We start from the raw sequence: 12637 nt of genomic DNA on the forward strand, positions 1-12637 counted from the left end.
CAATGTTTTTTTTATCTATAGGGCGTTTATCTTTATAAAGTAAAAAATAATGTTCGTTTGTTCAAAAGCTTAAATGTCCGATAGTTCTTCACCGATTGCTTTGAAATTTGGACACAACGTTGCATTCCCATACTGTATTTTTAAATATAGATTATATAGATGTCATCTGTAACAAGTCAAAAAACATTATCTTTTTGACAAACAGTGCCATCTGTTTGCAAGCAAAACGCGCTTTGCTTCTCTATCTGCACAAACCAACTGAGCTATAGCAACCCGTGGCGGGGCACAGCTAGTAATTAATTAAAAAATAAAATGTTGATTATAGCAGAACCTTAATTTTTGAAGATATTTACTATCATTGCTTTTCCTTATCTTTTCAAAACTACTTGTACAGTTTGTTAGCGTGCATGTCGTTTTGCAGTTACCGCTGGAGATCCGTACTCGACTAGCGCTCGACATCAACTGAACCCCGTAATATTTCATAGCGAACAATTAACCGATATTTGTGGGCAATATTTTGAACGCTATAGTTTGCTCTATCCATATACCTCAAAGGATTTTCCACGGGTTTACGCTGGTATTATGTAAAATCACACAGCTATTATTACAAAACAGAAAGATATAATTTTACTCTCACAAACAATAATATGACTGTTCTTACAATACAACTGGCACACGCCCGAATATGTAGTTAATTTTAACAATATAAACATATTACGTCAAAAAAGAAAGTGTTTTAAGAACCAAAAGGAATGGAGAATGAATTTCCATACCAAATTCATTTTTTTCAACCGATTTTAAAATTCAATTTCCTGGACGAAATAATATGCTATTGCATCTAAAAGCTCATTGACACCCCTTCTTTCATGGTCATTTCAATTTCAGTTATCGGAAGTGATTCTCAGAAAATATAAATATTAAATATTCACTGTTCGAATTTTCCACTTTGTTCTTGAATTATAATTCACCTAAAAATTCAATAAAAACTTACAAAAATAATTTCAAATTGAAACTATTTATAGGTGTATAACCTATACGAGATAAAGTTATTACTCCTAGAGCACGTTACATTTTCGTTTTCTGATGTCACCTTCCATGTCGTAAATAACTTACTCACAGTGTGAGCATACCACTGAACAGAAAATCTCTAGATGTATGATCTCTACCGATTTTGTAACCGAGTATCATTCAAGAAAGAATTTCGATGATGTTATTATTATGTTTTTCCATAAAGCGAAGACTAAGATTTGCCGCCAATAGTGATTGCATTTTTTATTAGCTCCACACAGAGGCTCTGAGGAAAAAATCCCTCAGGGTCAGTGTCATCTTTGGGGATACTGTGTGGAGGATAATTTTAGATAAAGGAAGGAGAGGAAGTCCTGGGAAGCAAAAGAGGTATGAGATTTTGGAAGGAATATGGGGGTCAGTGTGTCCAGGAGTGATGGATGTGTGAATCCATCCATCCTTCCCAATGCAGTTCAAAGCAATGTTCCGAGAGAGTCCTGCTAAAGAGGTCAAAAGGACTCCCTCAACCAGTTGCTCCCGATTCGGCACGCCACGCAGTTGGTGGGCAGATGCATCCACCGCCAAAACCTAGACAAACCTTACCCCATTAATCCAAACACCAAACCTGAACTTTCTTTAAGCGGGCAATCATTACCAATTTTACCACTAAGATAAATTTGTCTATAATTCGGATACACAGATACGCCTATAAAAAATTTCTACCGGTTTATTACTCAGTAGAGTAAACACTTCCTTATTTATGGCTGTTTTGACAATAAATCATTAATGTGAAATGATGCTCCACGCCTTCCGCCCAAAATATCGAGTTGAAATAATGACGATGTGTAATAATACTGAGAAGAAATAATGACGTTGTTTAATAATACTGAGTTGAAATAATGACGATGTGTTATAAAAATTAGTTGAAAAAATGACGATGTGTAATAATACTTAGTGGAAATAATGACGATGTGTAATAATACTAAGTGGAAATAATGACGATGTGTTTTAATTAATACTGAGTGGAAATAATGGCAATGTGTTATAATAGATTTTGTCGTTGTTATTTATGAAGCATCGTCAAGTATCTACATTTTATTTATTTAAAATGGAAGGTAAATTATTAAATTTATTACAAATACCACTGTAGCAGGGGGCAAGCTCCCTCGTTTTTAATTAATCAAAAACTAAGGACGGGTTGTTTCGGAGAATTTGAACAATTCATCAAATTTCAACGTTCATTTTCGGGTTCTATGAAAGACTTATTCAAGTTCTGTTTTTATATCATTGTAGGCTAGTTGCTTGACAAAACTGAAATAAAAACAGAACTTAAAAAAATCTTTCACAGAACTTGAAAATGAATGTTGAAATTTGATGAATTGTTCAGATTCTCCGAAACAACCCGTCCTAAGTCAAATTACACCCTTTTTGTATGATTTATCTTACTATCGCACGCATGATAGACTGCTGCTCAGAATCGAGCAGTTGCTTGAAATGGTTTGAGCCGTCTTCAGCAAAGAGATTTGAATATTTTCCAAACAAAATATCCCGATTGAAGATCCCATACTGATAATATCTTGGTTAGGACGTGGTTATATGTGCAAATTGAATATGAAAATCTGTAGCTCTTTTGTAAATCTACAGATCTATTACAAAGTTACTAATTGAAGGGGTACAATTAGAATCATTTGCCAAATCTCCGCTCTTGTATCCATTGTAATTTTCATAATAATTTCGACATTCAAATATATAGTTAAGTTAGACCATCCCTACTTCAATGTAAACATGTACCCCTTCAATAAGTAACTTTGTAATTAATAAGCTATTAGTATCAGTTGCTAAGACCCTACTTTCTTAATTCCTATAATAATTTCTCAAATATAAACATGTATCTTTTCAAAAAGCAAATATAATCCCATCATAAATAATGATTTGACAATAAAATTAGGTCATTAATAATGCATATTACCTGTGAGGTTTTTTCCCTAATAAATATTGAAATGAGCTACAAACCCAAGGTAATTAGCTTACTGGAATTACCAAATATTTAGAAATTCCACAATCTTAAACGACTTAGTAACAAATAAAATTGATTAAAACCATATAACCTACCCCTCTCCCCCCTCCCCAATATGTTGTGTATATAAACCGTAGACTAAGAATTTTGTGTACCAGTCTGAAGATGGCTTTGACGAGCTGAAACCGGTTACGGTCAAAATAAAATTAAGTGGAATAAAGTTTTTTATTTGTTTTATTATAATATATAGTTCAGACATATTATTCTTTAATTGACTGTTAACCGTGTGAATTTAATAAGAATTCTATCTAAGTGATGTGTTTTACTAACAAATTGTGTGTAGGTAAATATTATTAATAAAAATTAACGTTTATATTGCGCTAACAATGAAATAAAAATCATATTTTTTGTTGTTGTTATTCTCTGGTAATTATTATGAGATTGTGATTTTTAATACTTTTCCATGTTTGAAATTAAAAGATTCCAATATATAAATATTAAACCATATTTCAAATACAAAAAATTTAATGGTCATTTCATATTGTTTCTTAAAATGGTATTTTTTTATGACATCTTAAAAAAGAATAAATGAATCGCACATTTAAAATACCTTGGAAATATTCCGAAATTCGATGAAAAATGTTAAGTTTATACAGCAGATAAACAACCCCCGCTGGCTGTGTAAACAATGTATATTTATTTCCATGAACTATTTTATATCAGTTTCTATATGAGTTATATTTTCTCTACGTTTTTTAGTAACACCGTTATTATTTATATTCTTTGTTCAACTTTGTATGATAATTATGAAAATACGAGTTATGGTGTGATTTACCCCACCGAGAGACAGTCTTAGTTTTAATTGCCACGCAAAACCTGGTCCGCCATCAATAGGTAAAGGTGCTCCCATAGCCTCTGTGCCCACATGGTGCACAGATGGGGCCTTAAAAAGTAGGCGATGTGTAAATGTGGTGCGGTGCAGACACGAATTCCCGCTCCATTCATTCCCCAGCTGAATTGTTGAGGTCCACGTGGCGACGCCTTAGGCCCTAGACTGGTTCGCAGACATAGATGTCCCCCTCTGACCCCCCCACCATACGAAAGAAGAAGAAGAAGTGTGAATTACCTGATTAATCAAATTAAAAAATTGAAATCCGTTTTTAACTCTGCGGCAATGCTCTAAATATTCTAACAATTCAAAGCATCTCACATATTCCGAAAGAATCCAGTTCAAGATGCGCTGAATGATAATGTCACTTAAAATGATGGCTTCGACTTGCATAGGAGAACTGTGTATACTTGAACATAAAATTTACGACTGTCAATCTTTCATCAGCAGCGTCGTCAGCTCTGCTATCGGAAGGTTGAAGGAACCAAGGGGCACAACAGACGCTAAGTTCAGTGAGCGTCCATACACGGGCGAGTGTTAGAAATGGGTAGGTACCAACCTGAAACAAAGAAAAACGTTGGTCAGTTATGATTGTTTGCTTCATGGCTAAGATTATAAAAAGTACAATTAAGTTTTGTGAGGTACCAGCTTTTCCACAATTATTTATCAAAATAGTCCCTGGTTGCGTTTTTATTAATCTTACCGAATAAATTAAGCTTTTCAATTAGAATACATGCATTCATTGGGAGAGGGTCAACAGGTTTAGCTGACAAATGTTTCTAAATATCAAGGTAAAAATTATTTTCCATTACAGATCTAAAAACTGACACAGCGTGTTGAGACAGATTGACGCACTTTCTCATTCTTTAGTCAACATTTCGGACAGCGTTACGGTATTCATAACCATGGCAGATGTGTAGATTGTAGTGGAGTGTTTATGTGTGTTACGCAGCACGGAAATTAATAACCCTAAAATGAATCACGATAATTAACTTTAAAGTCTAGGGTTCCAGCTTCCTCAAACGAACAATCTGTAAGTTCTTTTGCAAATGCAAACAAAGATAGATATTTTTTATTGGAGCAAATTCTCTTTGATAACTTTTTATGGCCATACCATCAATGAAATATATCATTGAAGAAAAAATATTACTATTTAATTTAAAGCAAACATGAAACAGAGAAATAAAAAGATAACGGTCGTATCTGAGAATCGAACCTAGGATTTCTGTCTTACGAGGGACGTCTTTAACCACTCAAACATTTTGACCTAATTTTGAACAATCATTATTATCGATCTCATATTTCAAATTCAGAATTAACAACATTATCTTGCAACTAATTTTTCCCTTATTTTCTATCGTTTTAAATTATTACAATTATTTTTAAATAATTGGTTTGTAACCTAGATAGCGTCTTAGATAAACAAATCAGATATTCGTTTATAAGAAAAAGATAAGGCAGAGATCTTGGGTTCTTTATCCTTTTATTTTTTGTGTCTCTTTTTGTTTCACGTTTCGTTTATATTTATTAGTATTGCATTCTTCTTCAATGATATAAAAATAAATAAACTTTTAATCAATTCAATGAATAAAGAAACTTGAGCCATTCTGGCATCTACAAGCTTAGACTTAATGATTGTTTAGCATTTTTTTGTTCAAAGTGCACAAAAATGGTTGAACACTTGTAGTAATAAACAGTTTAGGTTTTTGCAACACACTTAATAATGAATGATCACTCTCTTCATAAATCTTCAGTTCGGATATACTGCACAGAGATGGGATAGGACAACGATTGAATAACCTAGAAGCTCTTGGAATTACCTTAACCAATAACCTTCTCTACACTTACTTTTAACCCCTCTTTCTACACCCTCCCTCCTCGATTCCCACCAAAGATGATGTTTTTTCTCCCTCTTATGTATTACAAGTCTACTGTAACTGTGTAATTCCTCTGTAAAAGTTTCACAAAGAATCATCATAAAAGTAATACTAAAAATTCTACCTTCTCAACAGAGTCACTATTTAAATTGTTTCCAGTACCAAATGTCAATGACATATTTAAACAAGCTTCCATTGTAAAAATGTGCAAAGAAAAAATAACAAAGAATACTAAGAATTTTACAAACTAATAAGAAATAGAAATCAATTTATTACACCAAATTTTAAAACGACACAAATGCAAAACCATTATATTTACCAAGCCATAAACAACTACAGTAATCTCCCTTCTGAACTGCGCTGTATTGTCAACCAATCAGAACAAATAAATTAAATTAAAAAATTCGAAAAACACGTAAATTAAACATTAAATTGAAAAAATTATATTCTATACAAAAATATTATTACAACCTAAAACCTATGTAAGAATCGTGGCTCCCTTATCAGACACAAGAACTCCTCTTTTCTGATAAGGTACACATAAGCAATGATGATCTAAAATGTAATATTGTTAAATATTTATCTATAATATATTCTTTATATTACAATAACAAAAAAAAATTATTTGGTATGTTATATAAAACCCTGATGTAGGTTCAGGTCAAATCGAAACCAGATAGTATATATATTATACTCAAATAAAGTGGTAGTCAAACAAAGTTTTTTATTGTAATTGTAGTTATAAATACCCACAATGTGATTGATTTATGTGAATATTTATTAAAAATAAATTTTAATGTTTTCCTTGCGATGATTGTTTTGATTACTTAACATTACCGTTACCCCACTCCCTTTCTTCGTGGTTCGAATGACGTGTTTGAATGGCTGACAATTTGGTGGTACAATTAAGGCAAACAATCGCTCGGTTATTGTTCAGCGCTCCGGAGGAGAACGCCGCTATTTGTTTCACCTAGTTCATTATTCACGAACGCGTCTAGTTCTAAGCGTCACATAAATTAGGGCCTTGGAGCTGGGAACTTGACGCCAATGCCACGCCGCTGGGCGCGCGCCGGGGCGGGGCACGCCACTGGCAGGTTCCTGTTAGGAAGGGACATCTTATAGAAACAGGGCTGGCAGAAGTGAGGATAGGTGGCCTGGACCAGGAAGGAATCAGCAGGGGAAGTTTTATCGATGATTTGTCTTAGATCAGTTCATAGGTAATTTGAATTGAAAAACCTCTGTTAAAAATATTCCAGTTGTTCCAGGTTGGTTCTTGTAGATCGAACTTTTCTAAATCCTCGCTGTTTAGTAATTAAAACTGATTCCACGTGTGTTAGTGTGTATTTATAAAGAATCGATTCGAACAATTTAGCCGGTGCAGGTAGTATTACTACCGGTATAAAATTTTTAAAAGTATTCTTTGTACCGCTTTTATAAATCGGACAATTATTTTCCAGGAATCATAAAATGGACCAGTTTCTAATGAGAGTTTAAATAAGAGCTTAGTGGCAGTTTAAAAAACTCGGCACAACCTTTAAAGAAGAATACCGGAAGAAAATCTGGACCAAGTTAGTATGAATTTTTCAGTTTTCCAATGGAAGATTCTATATCTGATTCACCAATTTGACCAAAATAAAAATGTTGGGCTACCATTATATTTGACTTGGCAGCAATATTAGTATATAGTATTGGAGACGCATTACTATAACACGGATAGGAAGTATGTTGCAAAACGTTAGCCACAACCACTCCCCGAACTCCCCGATCACTGTGCATAATAGTGTCAATACCACCATCCCAGAAACAGAGTCCCAAAACATGGTATAATATGTACTCGTATAGTGTGGTAAAAACTCAATACACTTGAAATTCCAGGTACAGTGGAATGATTGGACACCCTGTTTCCGGGCAGTGCGCAATGCTCTCCGGTAACTTAAGGCTGAAAACAGACCCGAAGCCGGTGGCCGGGACAATGGCCCCATAGAAATTAGAGCAAGTAATAACAGCTATGTTTTCTCAGCAATCATCTGTGTTATTTCATTGCCATTGCCTTGCGCCCTTACAGTCTCTCAGACTGCTCACCACCCATCTCATTCCACAACCCACAGTCCCGGCCCAGGGCGCCTATTGTCGAATGATTAACTTTAAGAAGCCGCCCGGCTCAGGCCACTTGGAGACGGCATGACAGACGACGAATTTCTCGTACTGGAGATTATTTGGAGAGAAATATAATGATTCAATTGTTTGAACTTAATTGGGAATGTTGAAATCTAATTAATTTCCGAGTAACAATTACAATGCTCTTTGTTTAGAATTTACTGAAAGTTTAATTTTTACTCAACAGTGTTTTCATAGTAACTAAATTCTCTTAGTGTCGCTCTGGTGAAAAACCAGTATTGAGAATCCGAAAGTTCATTCCTAAGCAATTTTTTTGTGCTATTACCGCAGGATTCCTGACTCTGGAACGAGTGAGGCCATGGCATCCCCAATTGGGGTATATTGTGAGGCTGAAGGTAGTTAGAAAGGGAAGGAAATGGGGAAGAGGAAAGTGGGAAAGTACCTGGCTATTCAGATCTGGTAAAAAAACACGGCAAAGCCATTTCAAGCAATGTTTCAATTCTGAATGGTGGTCTTACACCAGGGGCGATACTGAGAGTATCTTGCACTATGGATCTGTTTGGTCACCAGGTGTATAAAAAGACACGTACTTAACAATACTTCTCTACATATTATTTTGTAAAACATCAAACATAAAAATAATTTACAATATAAAGTAAAATTTATTGTAAGGATAGAATCAAAATAAAACTGCATCTAATAATATTATTATATACAATTACTTTTTTTCCTATTTCATTTTCTTGGGAGTTGAAATTTAAGTATATTTAAACACGATACATTAAAAATGTAATTTGAAAGTTTCGACAAACCGAGATGGTAAAATATTTTTTAATTATTGAACACTATATTAACAATTCTCAAACGAAAATTTGAAACAGAAAAATCAGAAAAAGATAAGGTCTTATCAAAAACATGTACAATAATATCTAATTTGGTCTCCAATAATAAAATATTACAATTCCAGGTTTTACTCATTAAGTTAATCCAAAGCATAAAATATTCATCCTAGGCTTGCAGAAAAGTCAATAAGGGTCGCTCATTAAAAATAAAAATGTATATATTTTTTCAAGGCCCTATCTAGATTGCATTTATTTCGAGTTGAATCTTACCAACATTCATAAAGGTAGCAATTAATAAAAATGTGCGGTGAGAAAATGAAGATAATGTTGGTAGTTCTTATTAGAAGTATGATACAGTTTAATATGACCGAAAGAGATATGGCAAGGTGAAGGTTTTGCTGTTTCAAATTTTGGTTTAAGAATCGCTAATATTATCGTCATTAATTAAATATTTAATTTAAGGTTTTACTCATTAAGTTAAAAATAAAATTATTTTATTTTATTTTAATAAGACATTGTTAAGATAAACAGGTGCATGGAATGAAAAAACGCCTGTCCTGTATTTCGGCATAATTTTTAATTGGGCAATCGCGCACAATCGTGTACCTACTTCTGCCAATTTCCTTCATTCCCTAAACTGGGTCCGCCTTTCAAATTTTCCTCGCCGGAATGTAGTAATAAGGAATTTTCATCCCGATTATTTGCTCCCAAGCAAGCCGTGAAACTTTGGTAAAAAAACTATAGAGGTCCAATAAAATTTCAAAAGAGGGAAATATTTAAAAAAAAAATTGTTTTGCCTAAAAAAATATTTCCCGCTTGTGAAATTTTATTGGATCTCTATGACTTGTTTTACCCAAGCAAGCCGTAAAAAAAAACTTTTAAAAAGTCGAAGAGGTCCAATAAAATTTCAAAATAAGGAAAAATTTTGCTAAACAAACCATTTTTTTTAAATATGTTTTTCCATTCAATTTATCTGAAATTAAATTTCGAGGTTAGTACTGAAAAAAAGCACTTTATAAATTTATAATTTTAACTACATATTAGTAGACCATAAAAATATGTATAATTTTTTTTTAATTTAATAAATCAAAACCGAAATTTCGTTTAAAATCACGATTTCTAACTAGACATTAAACACCTACCATCCTAATATATTATGTATGCCTTATATTTTATGTAACTTAAAAAAATCATATGATGAATTATACAATTTGTCAAAACAAACGTCCCTATCTCAATGATAAATTATTTATTCCAATTTTCTTTGTGTACAAATTGAAACAAATCCAAATAAACACGGCGATTAAATCTTTTTCTTTACAATCTTTACTGACAATTCAAACGGCCTCCACCTTAAAACAGAAACGAAACGTACTAAAAAAATTACAGACAGATGAAATCCAAAAAGCAAGAGTTAAAAAATGACTATACTGTAATTTTCAGTCTACAAACCGAAGAGATAAACTTAAAAAAGACGAACATTCCCGGGTAACGAATAGCATGATAATATTTGAAAATCTCCTACTACCACCACAATAAGCAGAAAATTTTGCTTGTGTTGTGATGGAGGACATAGCCAGCTGAGGAATTGAACACACAACGCCTGGGTGGGACCCAAGCCAGCCCAAATCAGTCAACCCAGCCACCGACTAGTCAAATTTATTTAATAGATTACATTTCTTAAATTTATTCACTGGAACCCGCAAATATTTTCCTAACTAACCAAATATATTTTACTGATGAATCATCGATAGCAGTTTTTGTATCAAAAATAAACCAAGTATTTTTTTTAATATATGAATTCCGAACAAGAGACACAACGGCGCTCAACCGTTTGGAGCCAGTGAGACTATGGCACCCCTATTTGGGGTATGTTGTGAGACTGACAATAGTTTGAAGGGGGGAGGAGGAAGGTGGTGGAGTACCTGGCTATTCAAATTTGGTCACCAAACATGGATAAAGCCATTTCAAGCGACGTTTCAGTTCTGAATGGTGGTCTTACACCAGAGCGATACTGAGAATATCTTCCAATTAGGGACGTGTCGCAAGAATACTATATAGTATTATAAATTAATGAATTGTGAAAAAACTTAAATTCATCACATAAAATTTACTTCGCCGGGATTTGAACCTGCGACCTTTGAATTGCTGGTCGATAGCCTTAACTCTCAACCACGGAGGCGTATAACACCATTTTGAGTGATGACTCTTCAAGTTATTATTATTATAAATGTCACGTCTCTCAATTACTCCGTCGCGCTCAGGGATAAGGATTTTTTATGAGGAAAAGCAAAGAGGAGGTGGGTGATGATAATATATAATAATGATAGATTAAGGCTGATATAAATGATGTAATGGACTATAAGAAAGACAAAAGAGAGTCATTCTCACTCTTAAATTGATTTAATTTATTTTTTTATTACATCATCACAAAAAACGCATTCAAGGAATTAGACAAATTCGTCACAAGCAATTTATGTAACGTACGTTGTAATCTACGCGTTTATAATTTTTGCAAGTAATGTTTAAAAATATTAAGACGAATTATTTTTTTACGGCCGTACATACGCAATATGAATATTAATAAATAGTTTTGTCTTGAAAAATTATTTTATCGATTGATAACAATTGAAATCCCACGAAGGACTTATTTAACGACTTCAAAGTACTCAACATAAAATCCTTATACGTCAAAAACATATCCTCCTACTATAAATTCAAACATACGAAAAAAAATATTTTTGAATCGACCCATAATACAAGATATTCCAACAAATCGAATTATACTATTCCCCCAATAAAAACCTCAATGGCACAAAGACAATTTAACTTTCTTGCTCCAAAAATATTCAATAATTTAACGTTAGAAATAAAATCAATAGCCAAATACGACAGTTTCAGGAAAGCGCTCGGGGATTTTTTGATGTGTGATTGTTATAGTGTTAGTAGCCTATTCCAAGTACTCAGATAGAGATGTATATATTGTTTATATGCGTGAGGATGCGTCATATGGGTGTATGTATACATGTGCTGTTATATGTATATAGGTATGTCTGCTGCTATATACACATGTGTGCTTGCATGCACACATATTAAAAATTATATATATAATTATGTACATTTTTACAATCTAATGCTAATTTACTTCTTTCTCCTTTCTAATTTCTATCTTCTACTTTTTATTACAATATTTCCAAAATTTTAGCTTCATCTATAGTTACTAATTTCATATGTTTACACTAGATTTCATATTTCATACAAATTAATTACACTCAATTGGTCACCATGAAACAGGCAGCCGCCTAGTATGGTGATTCATTATATCTACTTTATGTAAATTTCATAATAATGTAACATGTATTAAATAAATAAATAAATAAATAACGAGCCACTGCTACATTGGCTACTAAGGACGGGTTGTTTCGGAGAATTTGAACAATTATTCAAATTTCAAAGTTAATTTTCAAGTTCTGTTTTTATTTCAGTTCTGTCAAGCAACTAGCCTATAATGATATAATAACAGAACTTGAATAAGACTTTCACAGAAGCCGAAAATGAACGTTGAAATTTGATGAATTGTTCATATTCTCCGAAACAACCCGTCCTTAGTCTAGTCTCCGCTTCTTCACCGTAGAGCTACCAATTCATGGGCCGTGATCATGAAGCACTGATTCACATCTCACCGTGATGTGACCTACATGCATCCCATCGTGATGCACATCAACTACTACAATGACATTGTCATCCATTGTCAGTAACATACCACTACTTTACGTTGGATACTCTATTTGGATTCTGTGAACTCTGACTATTTCAATAAAGTCGATGAGAACTTCACTCCTCTTCCATTCGTTTCTCCTTACCATCCTCAACATGATGTGTTACCTCG

The 12637-nt window shown here is 33.3% G+C and overlaps 1 protein-coding gene across 1 annotated transcript in view; it reads right to left on the bottom strand.

The window, feature by feature from the left end:
* The window catches only part of LOC149411363 (neuroligin-4, Y-linked-like), an 887216-nt gene that overhangs the window by 738892 nt on the left and 135687 nt on the right, over window positions 1–12637 (bottom strand). The gene's annotated exons all lie outside the window — the stretch shown is intronic.

Source organism: Hesperophylax consimilis, chromosome 26 (assembly GCF_061612785.1).
Source record: "Hesperophylax consimilis isolate HC1 chromosome 26, BYU_Hcon_1.0, whole genome shotgun sequence".
Classification (NCBI taxonomy): Eukaryota; Metazoa; Arthropoda; class Insecta; order Trichoptera; family Limnephilidae; genus Hesperophylax; species Hesperophylax consimilis.